Source organism: Zingiber officinale, chromosome 8A (genome assembly GCF_018446385.1).
Source record: "Zingiber officinale cultivar Zhangliang chromosome 8A, Zo_v1.1, whole genome shotgun sequence".
NCBI classification, from domain to species: Eukaryota; Viridiplantae; Streptophyta; class Magnoliopsida; order Zingiberales; family Zingiberaceae; genus Zingiber; species Zingiber officinale.
In genome coordinates, this window is record NC_056000.1 from 113,989,003 (window position 1) to 114,009,129 (window position 20,127).

Sequence of the window (20,127 nt, forward strand, 5' to 3'; positions counted from 1 at the left end):
GGAGCAGCACGTTGTAGTAGAAGCACTTGAGAATTGTAATCCTGCTGCTGCCTCGAACACCCCTTTTATGCACTGCAAAGCCCTTCCGAGGCGCCACAAAGCAGCCAAGTCAGCTGCATGGATCAGCGCTGAAATCTTCTCCTTTGATCCACTTGAGGGCGGCTCCAAGCTGGTCCAAGGCGCCTCCAAGCTGTGGTCCAAGGCGCCTCCAGCTCTGCCGCGCAGACTTCAGCTCCTTTGCACCCGAGGCACCTCCAAGCTCGATGGAGGTGCCTCGGACACTGTTCATCCGAGACTGGCCTTGCTCATTTGTCCCTGTAAAGCATGTTAGTTCACAAAACACACACATACCCTGCAAGACAAAGTTAGCACACATAAAATATAGTAAAAGCAGTATTTGACAGTCGTTGGACTGTCCGGGTCTAACTTCGGATCTCCGACCGGAAATCCTAGGTCAACCCGACGCCTACTGTTCCCTCTATGGGGAACACGTCCTCACCTACTCTCCTCAGGAGAGATTACCTGATGCCAGTCTGATCCTCCAGACCGACTGGACTTTTCTCCTAGAGTTATCACCCCCTAGGACCTAGGGTTACCGCCCCCTAGGGTTTTTCTCCACCTAGGGCTACCACCCCCTAGGACCTAAGGTTCCCCCCCTCTTAGGATTTTCCTCCACCTAGGGTTACCACTCCCTAGGACCTAAGGTTGCCGCCCTTTAGGGTTTTCCTCCACCTAGGGTTACCATCCCCTAGGACCTAGGGTTTCCACCCCCTAGGGTTTTCATTCACCTAGGGTTACCACCCCCTAGGACCTAAGGTTACCATCCCTTAGGATTTTCACCTACCTAACCGCAGTTAGGACTTTCCTAAAATACTTATTCAAGTACGTTAGACAACAATTAATCTTAACTTTGAACCTTTTGTCATTATCAAAACTCGGGTTCGATCGTCGAATGCTTCCTGCACCAACAATCTCCCCCTTTTTTATTATGGCAACCGAAATTCAAAGTTAAGTAAAAAATTGCAATAATGATCTTTAAAGTTTAAGACGCATAAGTAGGCTTAAGTAAATAAATGAAACAAAACTTAAGCCTTTGACGATGTAAGGCTCCCCCTTAATAAGAGCCCTTTAATTTGAATAAGTTGCTTTGAATTTTCCTACTACTCTCCCCCTTTGTCATACATCAAAATAAATAAGGGGGTAACAGGGAATTTGTGATTAATGGCTTTAACTTTGACTTTTCAAAAAATATTTAGGAAAGATAAAGGCCTTAATATAAATAGAGAGATAAAGACTTAGCTTTTTGAAATTATAGTCTTGTAAAACGTTTAGCTAAGTAATTGTTTAAGGATTCATAGATAAGAAGTACTTAGGTAAATTATTTTAGCTAGATTTTGAAAAAAAAATTTAGCTAAACTTGAGAAACTTTTTCGAAAAATGCTTAATTCCAATAAAACTTTTCTCAAAATTGGCTAAGTTTGAAGGCATTTTATAAAAAGTACTTAATTCAATTCAAAAAGGTCTTTTGAAAAAAAACATTTGGCTTAGCTAATTTTGAAAATGGCTATAGAAGTCACTTAGCTAAAATGTTAGCAAGTTTTTTGAACAACACTTAGTTGAAAACATTGAATTTTGAAAAATCCTTTAAAAGATAGTTTAAATTTGAAAAGATGCTTTAGCAAAAATTGAAATAACTTTGAAAATGTTATTAGAAAATATAACTAAAGTTGAAAAGTACTTAGCTTTGATTTTGAACTGAAAAAATACTGAATTTTAAAAAGTGCTTTAAGAAGAGATAAATATGTAAAATTGTAACTAAGGTCATGTTCACATAATTTCAAGAAGCCCTAAAGTCCAAGCATGAGTATCTTAAGAATATTAAAATTAAACACTTGATTTTCTTGCCCACATGTCTAACCAGTTAGCCCTAAAGTTATGCCTAGTGTGCTTGTGAGATGCTCTGGCTGAAACTAGGGGAACATGATTTTTAGGGTTAGTGCCTAGGCTAAATCCAAATTTTGAAAGTCTAACAAAATTGAGATTTTGAAAACATTATTGTTTCTAAAATTTTGAAGGATATAAGAGCCAAGTAACGTAAGGTCTATTCTACTAAGCACATTAAATATAACAAAAACTGGTAAGCAGAAAGGTAGGTTAAGTAACTAAATTCTAATAGGCAAAAGTTTAACTGGGTACTGATAGAATAGTGGATGAAAGTGTCAGTGTCCAAAGTCCAAAATACAATGCATGAAAAGATAGCATCACTGAGTAGGATCATCAGCTGGAGGGTCGCTAGCTGGAGGTGGTGCAACAGGCTGCTCGGGTGTAGGTTGTCCCTGACGAAGAGAGGAAAAGCCGGAGGCTATCTCCACGCGAAGCATGCGAAATTCGTCCAAGATAAGCCGTCGTGTCTATGCAGAGTGAATCTCGAGACGTGTAAGTCGATCCTCGACCGATAAGGATGTGGATGGTCGTGTCGAGGTCGAGGGCCCTGCCGAAGTGGAGGGTCATCCATGAATATCCTCGGTTGTGAACTCTAACCACTCCTCTCCCTCAGCTGGAGCAAAGAAGGCAATAAACTCGTCGTCTGGCCCTCTCGGAGCGATTGGCTCATCCTCGGCTGGGTCGGCTGGCGGAGGCCTACCCACCCATGCTAGGACCCCCTGAGCAGTGACATCTATATGCGCTAACCTAAGAGACCTCAGCCCAAACTCATCATAACGGGTAAGAGGAATGATCGTCCCCCGAGTCACATCTATTCCCTCTATCGTCGAAAAGATGGACGTCAATACATGGCAGTAGGGCATGTGAACTACTCGGGATGTGACGAGACTAGCCGCATGAACTATGTTAGAGAACATGTGTAATGCAATGTCTATATCCAGATGATGACATAATGCATACAAAAAGAAAGAATGGGGCGGACGCATCTTCGGGACGTCCCGAGATGTGATGGGTAGAATACATGCAGTGAGGACTCTATACATGTCGTAATCCTGCACCCTGAGAGACATCGACCTGAAATCAGAAACTCCAAGTGGTCTCTCCCCACCAAAAAAATACTCATAGAGTGTATCTAGAGTAATGTGGGAGTAGGGGTCGCCAAATGGCATATCCCTGTTGGTTAGTCCTAGGAAAACGTACCAGTTTCACTATACAAAAATTTTATGTACAAGTGTCGAACGTTTCCTTAAATAACCTATTGTGTTCTTTAGAAGTTAAATTAGGAATCGCAGACGGAACTTAACATCATTGATTCCAAATTTAACTTATTTGTTCTTAATGGTTTAGATTTGAATCGCAAGCGGAACTTAACACTATTGATTCAAATCCACCTATGTTATTAATTCCATTAAATATTAATTTCCAAAATTGACTTCCAGGACTACATGGCGAGGCACATGGCCTTCTTGGATATGGGAGCAACCACCACCGCCTAGTCAAAGCATTTTAAGGAAAGCTAATATTTAATTTCCTTAAATAACTCTAGGTTAACCAAAAAGAACAATCGAAACACAAATTTGAAAAAGAAGAAAACACAAACTCGAAAAACTAATTCGAAAAACTAGATCTAATTGCCTTTTATATTTAGAATTCTTACAAAGAAAATAACTAGTATGATGCGGAAGAAAATTACTAGTTATACCTTCTCTTTGTAAGCTAATGACCTCGAGATCTTCTACCGTATTCCTCGCCTCGCCTTGGACGTCATGTGGGTGACGATCCTCCAAGATGAACACCACCCAAAAGCTTCTTCCTCTTCTTCTAAAATCCGGCCACCACCACCACCAAGGAGAAGAGAGCAAAAGGGAAAAGAGAAGGGAGAGGGTCGGCCACACCAAGAGGGTCTCCAAGCAAGAGAATAAGAATTGTATCTCATGAAGTCTCCTCACCCCTTCTTTTATATTACTTGCCCAAGGCAACTAAGGAAAAACTTTTTACAAAAAATAGAATCATCCTCTAGTTTTTCCTTTTCCCTTTTTATTTTTCCTTTTCTTTCCTATTGATTGAATCAATCACCAATTTTAATTTTGTGATGATTTTTTAATTTTAATTATGGTCGGCCCCTTGCTTGGGCACCAAGCAAGGTGGTCGGCCACCTCATCAAGAGAAAAGGAAATATATATTTTAAAAAAATTTACAAGAAGAAATCTTCTTATAAAATTTACAAGCTCTCTTTCCTAAAGTAGGAGTTAAAAAAGGAAAGTTCTAAAAATTAAAACCATGTTTTAAAATTTAAAACTTCTCTTATAAAATTTCCTTTTTTAACATGATGATAGAAAATTTTAATTTTAAAACTTATCTCCCTTTTTTTTTTACAAACCATGAGGATGGTTAAAAAAGGAAAGTTTTAAAACTTTTAAAACTCTCTATTAAAATATGTGGCCAAATTCAAATAAAGAAAGTTTTTAAAATTAAAATATCTCTTTTAAAACTTATAGTTTTCTACAATGAGAAGATTTTAAAAATTCAAAAACAACCCTCCTTGTTTGAATATTGTGGTCGGCCCCTTCATGCTTGGTCACCAAGAATGGACCGATTAAGCTTGCACACTAGATGCTCTTTGCCCTTTTCAATGAACTCTTCTGGTTGCTTCATATGGATGTTTTCTTTAAGACTTCCGTTAAGGAAAGTTGTCTTGACATCCATTTGCCAAATCTCATAATCCATATGAGCGACAACGGATAAGAGTATCCGGATAGACTTAAGCATAGCTACTGGTGAAAAAGTCTCCTCATAATTGATTCCCTCTTTCTAAGTGTACCCTTTCGCAACAAGCCCTGCTTTGAAGGTTTCTACCTTCCCGTCTGTCCCTCTTTTCCTTTTGTAGATCCACTTGCATCCAACGGCTTTTACACCATCAGGTGGTTCTACAAGCTCCCAGACCTTATTAGAGTACATAGACTCTATTTTAGAATTCATTGCCTTTTGCCAAGATACTGCATCTATATCTTGGAGTGCTTCATCATGTGTCCGGGGATCAAGTTCATGTTTACCCGGGATCAAGTCCGAAAATTCTCCTAAAAACATGAATCTCTCAGGCTGCCTTACAACCCTCCCACTACAACGAGGCACCGTCTGTGGTTGTGTATCATGTGTGACACGTATTGCAGTCTCTTGTGGTACTTCATCTTGTACTGTTGATACTGAAGTAGACGTGTCCTCTCTAAGTTCTTCTAGAACAATTTTGCTACTAGGCTTGTGATCCATTATATAGTCTTCTTCTAAAAACTGGGCATTGGTGCTAACAATGACCTTCTGGTCTTTAGGACTATAAAATAAATCACCTTTCGTTCCTCTGGGATAACCCACAAACACGCGCACTTCTGTACGAGATTCTAACTTATCAGCATTTGGATTTAGCACATGTACTGGACTACACCAAATCCGAATATGTCTTAGACTGGGCTTTCGCCCATTCCACAATTCTGTGGGAGTAGAGGATACTGATTTAGAAGGTACTAAGTTCAGAATGTGTGCTGCCTTTTCCAGTGCATATCCCCAAAATGAATTTGGTAATTCTGAATAACTCATCATCGATCTAACCATCTCCATAAGAGTCTTATTCCTTCGTTCTGCCACACCATTCTATTGGGGTGTACAAGGTGCAGATAATTGGGATTGAATCCCGACCTCTGATAAGTAATTCCTAAACTCTCCTAAGAGGTATTCGCCACCATGATCAGACCGTAGTGTCTTGATACTTTTACCTAGACGTTTTTCCACATCAGCCTTGTACTCTTTGAACTTATCAAAGCACTCAGGCTTGCGGCGCATCAGGTAAATGTATCCATATCTTGAATAATCGTCTATAAAAGAGACAAAATATTCAAAACCACCTCTAGCCTGGATAGACATAGGACCACACAAATCAGAATGAACCAATTCTAATGCTTCTTTGGCTCTATACCCCTTGGCCTTAAAAGGCCTCTTGGTCATTTTACCTTCCAAGCAAGATTCACAAGTTGAAAAATTTTCCAACTCTAATGAACTCAAGAGTCCATCAGCTATAAGTCTTTGAATCCTACTTAAGTTAATATGACCAAGCCTTAGATGCCAAAGATACGCTTGGTTCATCACCGAAGGTTCTTTTCTCTTATTAGAGTTAGAAGATGTGTTATTAATTTCCATATTTTACTTTGTGGGAGAAATTGGATTTAAAGTATATAAATTGTCAACCAATGCACCAGAACATATAATCACCTTATTTCTCTTTATAACCACATTGTTACTAAAAGAAACTGAATATCCATCCAAATACAGTTTAGAAACTAAAATTAAATTCTTTCTAAAACTGGGTACATAAAGATAATTTCTTAAAACTAAATTTCTATTCCTAAAAGATAAGTAGACGTCTCCCACTGCAACAGCTGCCACCTTAGTAGCATTGCCCATGTAGACGGTAATCTCTCCTTCAGATAGTCGTCGGGTTTCCTGGAACCCCTGCAAAGAATTGCAGACATGATCAGTGGCTCCCGTATACATACACCAGGTGCTGGTAGATAACACCGCTAAACATGTTTCAACAACTAGAACATGAGATATACTTTTATTGTTCTGATTCCTACGAGGACAGTCCGCCTTCCAATGCCCTGTCTGCTTGCAAATGAAGTACTTGCCTTTTGGCTTCTTCATTCCAGCTTTTTGTCCCTGAGATTTATTCACTCTCTTCGCTGAAAAGACATGTTTCTTCTTCTTCTTGCCTTTCAGCTTAGAAGTAGAACCATTTTTAGCATAGTGAATCTGAGAACTTTGACGAAATATACCTTCTGCTGCCTGTAGTTCTGTCAGAAGTTCCGCCAACGTATACTCTCTTTTGTTCATGTTATAGTTCAGGCGGAACTGCTCAAAACTTCTGGGCAGCGTTTGGAGAATTATATCGACCTGGGTTTCCCCATCGATTTCTCCTCCAAGAACTTGTATTCCGTTTAGATAGGCCATCATTTTGAGGATATAATCCCTTACAGGTGTTCCCTTAGACATGGTGGTCGTCATTAACTTTCTCATTGCCTCTTGCCTAGCAGTCCGACTTTTAGGGCTGTAAATGAACCAAGCGTTCGTGAACAAGCTTGGTGTTCGGCTTGGTAAGAGCTTGTTTATGTTCGTTCAATATACATTAGATTAATTAAACAAACAAGCTTGAACAGCTCGTTAAGCTAAACAAACAAGCTTGAACACATATGTGTTCAGCTCGTTAACGTTCGTGAACAACGTTCGTGAACAATGTTCGTGAACAACGTTCGTGAACAATGTTTGTGAACAACGTTCGTGAACAATGTTCACGAACAATATTTATTAATAAAATTCTTTTCAATATGATAAATAAATAATAAAATAAAATAAATAAATTTAAATTATCAATCTTAATAACCAATCAAATAATTAAAAGTTTCAAACAATCAAACAAGCTTGAATTGAGAGTTTGATAACATCTAAACGAACCAAGCTCAAACCAAGCTCAAGCCAAGCTCGAACCAAGCTCAAGCCAAGCTTGAATTGAGAGCTTGATAACATCTAAACGAACCAAGCTCAAGCCAAGCTCGAACCAAGCTCAAGCCAAGCTTGAATTGAGAGCTTGATAACATATAAACGAACCAAGCTCAAGACAAGCTTCAAACAAGCTCAAGCTCATAAAAAATAAACCAAGTCAAGCTTGAACACTCATTTCAAAAGCTTGGTTCATTTTAAGCTCGGCTCAGCTCGGCTCGGTTATCTTATCAAACAAGCTTGAATACCCCAAAGCTCGGCTCGGCTCGGCTCGGCTTATTTACAGCCCTACCGACTTTGGTGCCCAAAGAGTTCTTTGAGATTGTTCATTATATCATAAGCTGTTGGTAAATCTTGATGCTGATGTTGCAATACATTTGACATTGATGTCAAAATGTAACACCGCGTCATCTCATCAGCTTTTACCCATTTCTTATGATACTCAATCTCCTCTAGGGTAGAGTCACCGTCAGGTGCATCAGGGCAAGCCTCAGTCAGTACAAACTTATAGCTTTCAGTAGTAAGGACAATGTCCAGGTTTCTTTTCCAATCTATGTAGTTGGGTCCAGTAAGTTTGTTCTCTTTCAGTATAATGGTCAGTGGGTTGAAAGTCATCCTAAGAATCACAAAAATAACTTTAGTCAGGACTCTAAATTTAGAATAATATTGATTCCTCTAACAATACTATTTTAAATTAATCAACACCTCAAAACACCGTGAATTTTGTATGCCACGATAGTGTGGACGTATACAAATTCAACATTTATAAACGGAGGGTGTAACCCATTAATTTTATTATCTTGTCAACCTAACTTTTTGACAAATAAAATTAATAGTTGGTTTCCTTCGGTCACACAAATAATAGCAGTGACTCCGATGGGGAAGATACTATTAGACGTGCCTAAGTGTATACCATTACTTGACACTAAGTCCATTAATAAGATCGTGCCCCTTCCGATGGGGAAGATCACACGCTCTTAATTAATTTCCTATAATCATCCAAAATGGAAGTTTAATCTAGTGATCCACAAACAAACTCATTCGATATGGAGGAGGGCACTCAGAGCCAACGCGCAAGTTTGTTTGCATCACTTACAAACCAGTAATGAAGACCGTGGAATTTATTAAAATAAGTCTCTCTCCCACTTAGTTATTTAAAGTAAGGAATTTTAAACTATCCTAGCATATATATATGCATACACACACATCACAGTAAATAAAAGCAATAAATATAGAAATTATTTTCTAACTATTATGGCATTTTTCTGTTACTGTCCTCCATGTGCTCCAACCCTAGCTGCTGCCATCTTTAGCCACCGCCATAAGGTCAAGTCGTCGCATCCATCTTGCTTCTTATTTCGCTGCGCCTCTGGTGCTCCATAAGTACCACGCCTCGCAAGAATTCGATCCGCGACAAAAATAGAATTTTGCATATATCGATCCTATATTCCACGAGGGAATGTACATGTGATCTAGATCAAAAATAAAATTCTAAAATCCTAGGGCTAATACAGCTCCTGCTGTATTAGTTACATACAATCATGCACACACAAAATATTGGCCTTGACTGTCCAAGGGTCCAATCACACACAACATCAATAAGTCATAATAGTTGGAGCCTGCAACCAAAGAGTTAGCACATCCTACTATTATCCTGTCTAAATTATGTAAGACATGTGCATAACCTATTTGAATTCTAAACACACGGACGCAAACCCTAGCTCTGATACCAATTGTTGGTTAGTCCTAGGAAAATGTACCGGTTCCACTGTACAAAAAAATTTTGTACAAGTGTCGAACCTTTCCTTAAATAACCTATTGTATTCTTTAGAAGTTAAATTAGGAATAGCAGACGGAACTTAACATCATTGATTCCAAATTTAACTTATCTGTTCTTAATGGTTTAGATTTGAATCGCAAGCGGAACTTAACACTATTGATTCAAATCCACCTATGTTATTAATTTCATTAAATATTAATTTCCCAAATTGACTTCCAAGACTGCATGGCGAGGCACATGACCTTCTTGGATATGGGAGCAACCACCACCGCCTAGTTAAAGCCTTTTAAGGAAAGCTAATATTTAATTTCTTTAAATAATTCTAGATTAACCAAAAAGAACAATCGAATCACAAATTCGAAAAAGAAGAAAACACAAACTCAAAAAACTAATTCGAAAAACTAGATCTAATTGCCTCTTGTATTTAGAATTCTTACAAAGAAAATAACTAGTATGATGCAGAAGAAAATTACTAGTTATACCTTCTCTTTGTAAGTTAATGACCTCAAGATCTTCTGTCGTATTCCTCGCCTCGCCTTGGACGTCGTGTGGGCAACGATCCTCCAAGATGAACATCACCCAAAAGCTTCTTCCTCTTCTTCTAAAATCCGGCCACCACCACCACCAAGGAGAAGACAGCAAAAAGGAAAAGAGAAGGGAGAGGGCCGGCCACACCAAGAGGGTCTCCAAGCAAGAGAATAAGAATTGTATCTCATGAAGCCTCCTCACCCCTTCTTTTATATTACTTGCCCAAGGCAAATAAGGAAAAAAATTTTACAAAAAATAAAATCATCCTTTAGTTTTTCCTTTTCCCTTTTTATTTTTCATTTTCTTTCCTCTTGATTGAATCAATCACCAATTTTAATTTTGTGATGATTTTTTAATTTTAATTATGGTCGGCCCCTTGCTTGGGCACCAAGCAAGGTGGCCGGCCACCTCATCAAGAGAAAAGGAAACATATATTTTTTTAAATTTTACAAGAATAAATCTTCTTATAAAATTTACAAGCTCTCTTTCCTAAAGTAGGAGTTAAAAAAGGAAAGGTTTAAAAATTAAAACCATGTTTTAAAATTTAAAACTTCTCTTATAAAATTTCCTTTTTTAACATGATGATAGAAAATTTTAATTTTAAAACTTATCTCCCTTTTTTTTACAAATCATGAGGATGGTTAAAAAATGAAATTTTTAAAACTTTTAAAACTCTCTATTAAAACATGTGGCCTAATTCAAATAAGGAAAGTTTTTAAAATTAAAATCTCTCTTTTAAAACTTATAGTTTTCTACAAAGAGAAGATTTTAAAAATTCAAAAACAACCCTCCTTTTTTGAATATTGTGGCCGACCCCTTCATGCTTGGTCACCAAGCAAAGGGCCGGCCCCTATAGAAGAGGATGTGGCCGGCCTTTGCTTGGTCACCAAGCATTGGACCAGCCCACTTCTTGGACACCAAGAAGAGCCTTACATTTGGATGGACTTGAGGCTATAATGAGGATACGACAGGGACCTAGAGGAGAAATTGGTTTTGGCCTTCCGATGAGCTTGAGTATCCCGTGCTCGCCCCGAACACACAACTCAAGTTCATCGATAACAACTCATTCCACTAGAGAGTTATTATCGCACTACCGTATCAATCCCAAATTACATTATGGGCTCCTTCTTATCATGAGTGTGTTAGTCTCCCTGTGTTTAAGATAACAAATGTCCACTAATTAAGTTAGTTACTGACAACTCACTTAATTAATATCTAGCTCCAAGAGTAGTACCACTCAACTTTATTGTCATGTCGGACTAAGTCCACCTACAGGGTTTAACATGGCAATCCTTATGAGCTCCTCTTGGGGACATTCTCAACCTAGATGACTAGGACACAGATTCCTTCTATAATCAACAACACACACTATAAGTAATATCATTTCCTAACTTATCGGGCATATCGATTTATCGAGCTAAACCTCACCCTTTGATAAGTCAAAGAAATAAATATTAAATATATGTGTTTGTTATTATATTAGGATTAAGAGCACACACTTCCATAATAACTAAGGTCTAGTTCTTTTACTAAGTCAGTACAAAAAGAACTTACCTAAATGGTCCTACTCAATACACTTAGAGTGTATCAGTGTAATTTATTAGTCAAGATAAACTAATACTTAATTACACTATGACTATTCTGATGGTTTGTTCCTTTCCATCTTAGTCATGAGCAACTATTTATAATTTATAAAGAACCGACAATATGATCTTCTGAGTGTGACACCACACTCCATGTTATCTACTATATAAATTAATTGAACAATTTACATTTAACAAATAAATACAGATATTGACCAATGTAATTCTTTTATAATATTTAAAAAAACTAGGCTTTTAGTATACACTCCAACAATCCCTACTGGGGTAGCACAGGAAAGGACAGGCTGACTGTCTAAGCTCTAAACTGGTGCGTAATAAAGCATGTGTAAATTGGATGTCCTTTCCACCAACTCTGGTGGAATAGACAAAATCATCAACCCTCTCAAGGTTGTTGAAAAACTGGGCACATAGATCTTGATTTACTGCATGACTGCAGTAAACCAGTCTGTCCAACTGATAGTGGGCAATCATCTCTATGACAGACGGACAATAACTTGTGAAACAGGGTCTGCTTAGGTATCTACATTTAATGACAGAGTATGAATGCTGAGAAAAACTAAGTCTATGCTGCTCAATGGGAAATCTAGCGTCAGTGGATGGGGTTGTGCCCGAGGTGGACGCAATATTGCGTCGTTTCCTAATTTTAAAAATATACATAAAAATTTGCAAAACAAGTACTAGAACCATGTAAAGGATGATTTAGGATAGTCTGGAGTACACCTAGGAGGCATTGTAGGGTATTTGAAGGAGTTGAAGGGTGGAAATTCGAGTTTAAGGCGCCTTGGATCGCTGGTTTCGACGAGAAGAAAACTTGCAGCAAACTCTCTGTTCGCTGTATATTTTGGTATTGAAGGCGCCTTCAATCTCATTGAAGGTGCCTCCAACGGGGCGTTCAGGGCGCCTCAGACCCGGTCTGAGGCGCCTTAGTTGTTTTCGACGGGAATTTTCCCACCGATCTTGAAGGGCGCCTCTGCCATAGCAGAGGTGCCTTCGTTCGCCGCTTTTAGATTTTTTTTTAAAGGAATTAAAAATAAGTTTTTATAAGAATTTTTAAATAAGTTTTTTTTTAAATAATTTTTAAATAAGTTTTTAAAACAATTTTTAAATAAGTTTTTAAAATAAATTTTTAAATAAGTTTTTAAAATAATTTTTAAATAAATTTTTAAAACAATAAGTTTTTAAAATAATTTTTAAATAAGTTTTTAAAACAATTTTTAAAACAATAAGTTTTTAAAATAATTTTTAAATAAGTTGTTAAAACAATTTTTAAATAAATTTTTAAAACAATAAGTTTTTAAAACAATTTTTAAATAAGTTTTCAAAATAATTTTTAAATAAGTTTTTAAAATAAATTTTCAAAATAATTTTTAAATAAGTTTTTAATTTGAACTTAATTGTTAATTTGATTTAATTTTTAATTATTTATTTAAATTGAATTTTAATTTGAATTATTAACTATTAATTTAAGTTGAATTTTAATTATTAATTTAATTTGAATTATGATTTAATTTAATTTGAATTATTAATTATTAGTTTAATTTAATCCTTAGTCATCTCATCCGATCTAAATTTCAAATCAGGGAATCCTATAATTTTGTGAGATGAATTAGGTCCAATTATAGGGTTTGGTTTAACTTTGTGTTAGATTCAGTTTTAGTTTTGGTCTCAACAAATAAGCATTCTTTGGATAAACTTCTGGGCTATGGTATGTCACTTGGATATCATTAGAGTAATCATACATTCGAGGTTTTCCAAATAGTCCTATCCACTGAACTTAATACAAAACCTTAGTCTAACTGGTTAGGAACCATAAAGGGTAACTTCAATTAGTTCCACTTAGCCAAATGCACCAGGTCGAAGTCATATCTTCCTGGACATGCATAGACTAAACTTCCCTAACGTACTATTATCCAAAATTTCACCAGTATCATAGGTTAAGTTAAACTTGTTCCCCTTCTAATTAGTCCTAATTACCCTGTCGGGTAGCTTAGTTTGGGTTACCCTGTCGGGTAGGTTAGTTTTGGAGGTGTTAGCTATTCCGGAGCCTCCCCTACATTATTGATAATTTTATGTATTTTTATTTATGCATTAGATTTATTTTTCTTTAATGGTTTAATTTATAACTTAGATTTAAGTTTTTAATTTTAATTTAACTTAATTTAATTTTTAATGATTTATCTTTTTATTAATACAAATTTTCTTTTGGCTCTCCCTGGATCATAGCCTCGATATGGTCTATCAAGGTAGTCTACTTGATCCTTGGGGACCCAATATTGACCAAGTCCAACTTTATTAACTGAGTTGGACTTAGGTACCCATGCTTAGACTATTTTACTATTTGGTCTGTTCACTAAAGATAGATAGGATCGATATTTCTTTTTGGTTTTAAAACCTAATCCAGATTTGTTGTAAATGGCTCTTTGTGTCCCAAGAATTAAGTCAAGGTTCTTGGAGCCCAAAGAAAACTGTTCTAATGTCTTCTTCAAATCCTTAACCTGAGTTTTCAGACTAGAATTTTCTTCCTCAAGCTTTTTGACTTGAGTTGAATTTCCACTCTGAACTGGGTCAGGCAAGGGTTTGGAGTCAGATACTTCTTTAAGGGCTGCTACCTCCTTTAGAAGTGACTTGACCAGAATGTTTGATTTTTCTAATTTTTGAATTAAATAATTTACTAAATTATGTAAACGCGGGATACTTACAGCGGAGTCAGGCCCTTCGGAAATGGATACGGATCCGTGGCTTCTTTCGGACTCGGCTTCCGATTCGTCCTCGCTTCCGGATTCGTTGGTGTGGTCCCGGGCCGTCAACGCGAGAAAACTCGTCTTCCTCGGAAGAGGACTTGTCCCATGTCGCCTTCAGTGTAACGACCCGGCCCTTTGGCCTCTTGGGCGGCCCTTGTGGAGGCCCACTGGCGGCCCTTATGTAGTTGGCCCATTTGGCGACCTCTCATGTCGTCGACCGATGACCCTTTGGCCGTGTCGTTACTCACTAGGACTTTCCCCAGGATTCGAACTCTAAACCTCCAGGCTAAGTAGTAGAGTTTATGAATCCTGGTAGCCAAGTGAGTGACGCTCACTTGGATACCAGGATTCATAAACTCTACTACTTAGCCTGGAGGTTTAGAGTTCGAATCCTGGGGAAGGTAAAAATCCACTGCCATGGGTGGAAAGTCCCAGTGATAAACTGCACGGCCAAAGGGTCGTCGGTCGACGATATGAGAGGTCGCCAAATGGACCGATGACATAAGGGCCGCCAGTGGGCCGCCGCAAGGGCCTCCCAAGAGGCCAAAGGGCCGGGTCGTTACAATAAAAAGCTCTCACTTGGCTACCAGGATTCATAAACTCTAGTACTTAAGCCTGGAGTTCTAGAGTTCGAATCCTGGGAGAGGCAAAAATCCACTGGCTAGGGGTTGAAAGTCCTAGTGAGTAACGGCACGGCCAAAGGTCGTTGGTCGACGACATGCGAGGTCGCCAAATGGGCCGACGACATAAGGGCCGCCAGTTGGGCCGCCGCAAGGGCCGCCCAAGAGGCCAAAGGGCCGGGTAGTTACATTCAGGACCTTCTTCCTCCTTGGTTTCTTCATATCTTTCTGGTTTGGGCAATTTGCCTTGATGTGCCCCTTCTGATTGCACCCGTAGCACGTTACCTCGAACTTCACCTTTGGTTGAACTTCCTTGGTTTGAATTGCCTTCTTCAGGTCCTTCTTGTTGAAACCTTTCTTTTTCTTGTACAGTTTCTTTACCAGGTTGACGAGTTCCGTTGTTAGCTCGTGATCTTCATCGTCTGAGTCAGGTTCTTCTTCTGACTCTGGTTCGATTCTTCGTCGTGATCTTGGATCGCATGTTTTACTTGTACCTGCAACCAAAGCTATACCTTTCTCGGTTGGTCGTGCATTAGTTTTCTCATGTAATTCAAATTCAAAAAAAAAACTCATCTAATTTAATTGAAGACTGGTCCTTAGAAACCTTGTAGGCATCTACCATTGGCGCCCACAAGGTATTCCTCGGAAAAGCATTAAGTGTGTACCTTATTACATCTCTATTTTCCACTTTCTGCCCGATCGCGTAGAGGCAGTTAAGGATATCTTGTATACGTGCGTGAAGTTGACTAGACGTCTCACCTTCCTGCATTTTTAGGTTATACAAGTTATTGAACAACAAATCATGTTTACTTACTTTGGTTTCGGAGGTGCCTTCGTGTAATTCGATAAACTTTTCCCATAGCTCCTTGGCGCTTGAGAATGGGCCGACGCGGTTTAGCTCCTCCTTCGTCAATCCGCACTGGAGAGTGTATGTTGCTCTGGCATTTGCTTCCACCTTCTTGATTGTTACTGGATCCCAGTCTTTGCAGGATGTTGGTTTGCCATCTCTGTCAGTTGGTAGTTCGAGATCAGTCTTGATGATCATCCACATCTCGAACTGGATCTTCAGGAAAATCTCCATTCTGCCCTTCCAGTAACCGAAGTCTTCTCCGGTGAAGAGCAGGGGACGGACGGTGTTGTAGCCTTCTTGTTGTGCCATTTAGAGGATATGCACACACGAAAAAATTACAATACGTTCCAAGACTAGGTCTTGGATTAGTAGTGCGGGAATAAGGTTAATAACGAACTCGAGTGGTGTTGTACCGACTTCGAGCAAAAATCGATTTGAACGGTAAAAGAAATTGGAATTTAGCAATAATACTAATTCCAAATGACTCCGAAAAATTGAAAAACACCACAAAAAATTGCTTGATTGGTGGTTGCACCAAATCAAAGCTACCCCGCTCTGATACCAATTATTGGATCGAGATGCGCTAGAGGGGGAGTGAATAGCACTCGTGGCTTTCACGCATTTCGGATTCATAAAACTGTCGAGTTAAAGTAGCGGAAATAAAAGACAACAAAAGTGAACACAAGTATTTACTTGGTTCGGAGCCTAGGGCGACTCCTACTCCAAGGCCCGCGATCGTTGATCGGTTTATGTGGGCAACAACTATATCGCGCAAAGAGAGTACAAATTTGTATTACAATAAGTGCAATAATAAAAAACAATTATACCGACGACAGAATCAAAATCTCGGAGCTCCGGGTCGTCGGGGACTTGTAATAGCACTTCAAGGCGTCTTTTGAAGCAGCGCATTGTAGTAGAAGCACTTGAGAATTGTTATCCTGCTGCTGCCTCGAACACCCCTTTTATGCACTGCAGGAGGCGCCTCAAAGCCCTTCCGAGGTGCCTCAAAGCAGCCGAGTCAGCCACGTGGATCAGCGCTGAAATCTTCTCCTCTGATCCACTTGAGGGTGCCTCCAAGCTGGTCCAAGGCGCCTCCAAGTTGTGGTCCAAGGCGCCTCCAAGCTGTGGTCCAAGGCGCCTCCAAGCTGTGGTTCAAGGCGCCTCCAGCTCTGCCACGCAGACTTCAGCTCCTTTGCACCCGAGGAGCCTCCAAGCTCCATGGAGGCACCTCGGACACTGTTCATCCGAGGCTAGCCTTACTTATTTGTCCCTGCAAAGCATGTTAGTTCACAAAACACACACATACCCTGCAAGACAAAGTTAGCACACATAAATATAGTAAAAGCAGTACTTGACAGTCGTCGGACTGTCCGGGTCTGACTTTGGATCTCCGACCGGAAACCCTAGGTTGACCCGACGCCTACTGTTCCCTCTACGGGGAACACATCCTCACCTACTCTCCTTAGGAGAGATTACCTGATGTCAGTCCGGTCCTCCAGACCGACTGGACTTTTCACCTAGGGTTACCACCTCCTATGACCTAGGGTTACCGCCCCCTAGGGTTTTTCTCCACCTAGGGTTACCACCCCCTAGGACCTAAGGTTACCTTCCCTTAGGATTTTCCTCCACCTAGGGTTACTGTTGGGTTTTTCGGGCCGTAAAAACTGCTTTTTGCATTACGGAAACCCCGAAATTCCCATGCCACAGATCCGTGCGAGGAAATAAAATTTCATATACATGTTTTCTAAGCCTAGATCTACTTTAGATCTACAAGATAAAGAAGTTACCCTTGATGCGAAGCCCTTCGCGTAATCCCGCTCGTCCAAGGTTCGCCGGATCTCGAAAGTATCAAAGTAGATACTTCTCTATGTGTATCCACACGAACAAATGATGGAGAAACCTAACAAAAAGTGTGCTAGCACCCTTTGAAAGATTCAGCCAAAGAGGAGGAGAGGGAGAGAAGGAAGAGCTTGAGGAAGAAGAAGATGGAGTTACCACACAAAATGAAACTCCTACCACACTAAAGTGGCCGGCCACATTCAAGAAGGGGTTTTTAAACCCCATGGGATATCAAGAGTCACAACTCTTGATCTCCCTCATGATGTGGCACACACATGTGCTAATCTTGATGATGTGGCACATCATCATTAGCCCACTTAATGCCAACTCACCAATGAGGTGACAAATGGTCAAGTCAAACTTGACCCTTCATCTTCCTCTCAAGTCAAGTCAAACTTGACCACTTCTCTCCCTTGGTTGATCTAAACTAACCATTAGTTCAAGTCAATTTTAATTTAATGAATCTCTATTCATTGAATTAAATTAATTAAATGAGTCTAAGTCCAAATTAGACTCACTTAACACATGAACCAAATTGAGTCCAACTCAATTAGCTCAATTTGGATTACTCTTAATCCAATTTGGTTCATCACATGAACCTGATCCTTTAGGTTCATCAAATGAACCTAATCTCTATCTAATTGTCTTTTGTGTGTGACCCTATAGGTTCTTATAATGTTGGCAATGCTTCTAAACTCATTTAGAAGCATAAGTAATAAGCGGTATCTAGCAACACATCATTACTACCCAAGTTATAAGAATATTGAGATCCAACATCACCTTGTGACTACTAATTGTGACCCCTCACAATATATGACAAGTGTCCTTCTATCCTTGACATCTAGATTGATCAATATGAGGCAAAGACAGTGTCATCCTCTAATCAATCTAAATCTTGAATCCCAAGTAGACTCACTCAATCAAATGAGCTCAACATCTCATATTGACTCATTTGGGCATGACCATGCACTTAGTGGTCTCACTCTATCAAGAATATCGATGTCACTCCTGTCATATAGGAGGGATAGATCCCATCTACATCACTCACATCACTCTGCATAATTTGTTACATACCCAGTAATCGCCTTTATACCCAGTTACGGGTGACATTTGACGAAGCCAAAATATGTAACTCTTTATGTAGGGAACCATGGTGACTTCAGGTCCAAGGACTAAAAGTCATACTAATAGCCACATCAGAAAGTATATGACACTCATATAACGATCCATGATACTTTCTCATGGCGGGTCATTCAGTATACATTCTCCAATGCATACCCATGTGTCAACTTGATATCTCCATATCCATGACTTGTGAGATCAAGTCATCAAGTTGACCTACATGCTAGTATCGTCGTATTAACATTGTCCCTGAATGTTAATATTTGACTAGGAATGATTAAGAGTAGTGTTCCCTATATCAGCTCACTATCGATTCAACCAATCGATTGATATAGGTAAGAACCTTCTACTCAAGGACGCTATTATACTTAGTTATTTGGCACCAATACAAGTAAGTATAATAACCAAAACAAATGTCTTTATTAATATACAAGAATATGATACAACGAGTCTATACAACAATCATCAAAGATTGGCTCTAGGGCACTAACTAACAATCTTCCACTAGCACTAGTGTCAATCAGTGTAGGCTCTAAGGCCTAATGACCTAGTGTGACTATCATGCTTTCTCTGTGCCAAAGCCTTAGTCAAGGGATCTGCGATGTTAGCCTCTGTGGGTACTCTGTAAATCTTCACATCTCCTCTCTTGATAATCTCTTGAATGAGATGGAAGCGCCGTAGTATGCGTTTGGTCCGCTGGTGTGAGCGAGGTTCCTTAGCTTGTGCTATTGCTCCATTGTTGTCACAATAGAGCTCTATGGGATCAGCTATGCTAGGAACCACCCCAAGCTCGGTAATGAACTTGCGGATCTAAACTACCTCCTTTGCTGCTTCTGATGCAGCAATATATTCGGCCTCTGTCATAGAATCAGCTACTGTGTCCTGCTTCGAACTCTTCCAGCTCATAGCACCACCATTTATACAAAACACGAACCCTGACTGCGATCGATAATCATCCTGGTCGGTCTGGAAGTTGGCATCACTGTAACCTTTACAGCTAATTCGTCATTGCCTCCATATATCAAGAAATATTCTTTAGTCCTTCTTAAGTACTTAAAAATATTCTTAACCGCTATCCAGTGACTTTCACTTGGATCTGACTGGTATCTGCTCGTCATGCTCAAAGCATACGAGACATCAGGATGAGTACATAGCATGGCGTACATGATAGATCCTATGGCTGAGGCATAGAGATCTGATTCATGCGGTCTCTCTCCTCTCTAGAAGAGGGACCTTGAGTCTTCGAAAGACTCACGCCATGTGACATCGGCAGAAATCCCTTCTTGGAGTTCTGCATGGCAAACCGAAGGACTACCTTGTCAATATATGTACTCTGACTTAGGCCAAGCAACCTCTTAAATCTATCTCTATAGATCTGTATGCCTAGAATGCGGGATGTTTCACCTAAGTCCTTCATTGAGAAACAAGTCCCTAGCCAAGTCTTGACAGACTGTAGCAAAGGGATGTCTTTCCCAATGAGTAGTATGTCATTCACATACAATATAAGGAAAACAACTGTGTTCCCTACAACCTTCTTATAGACACAAGGTTCATC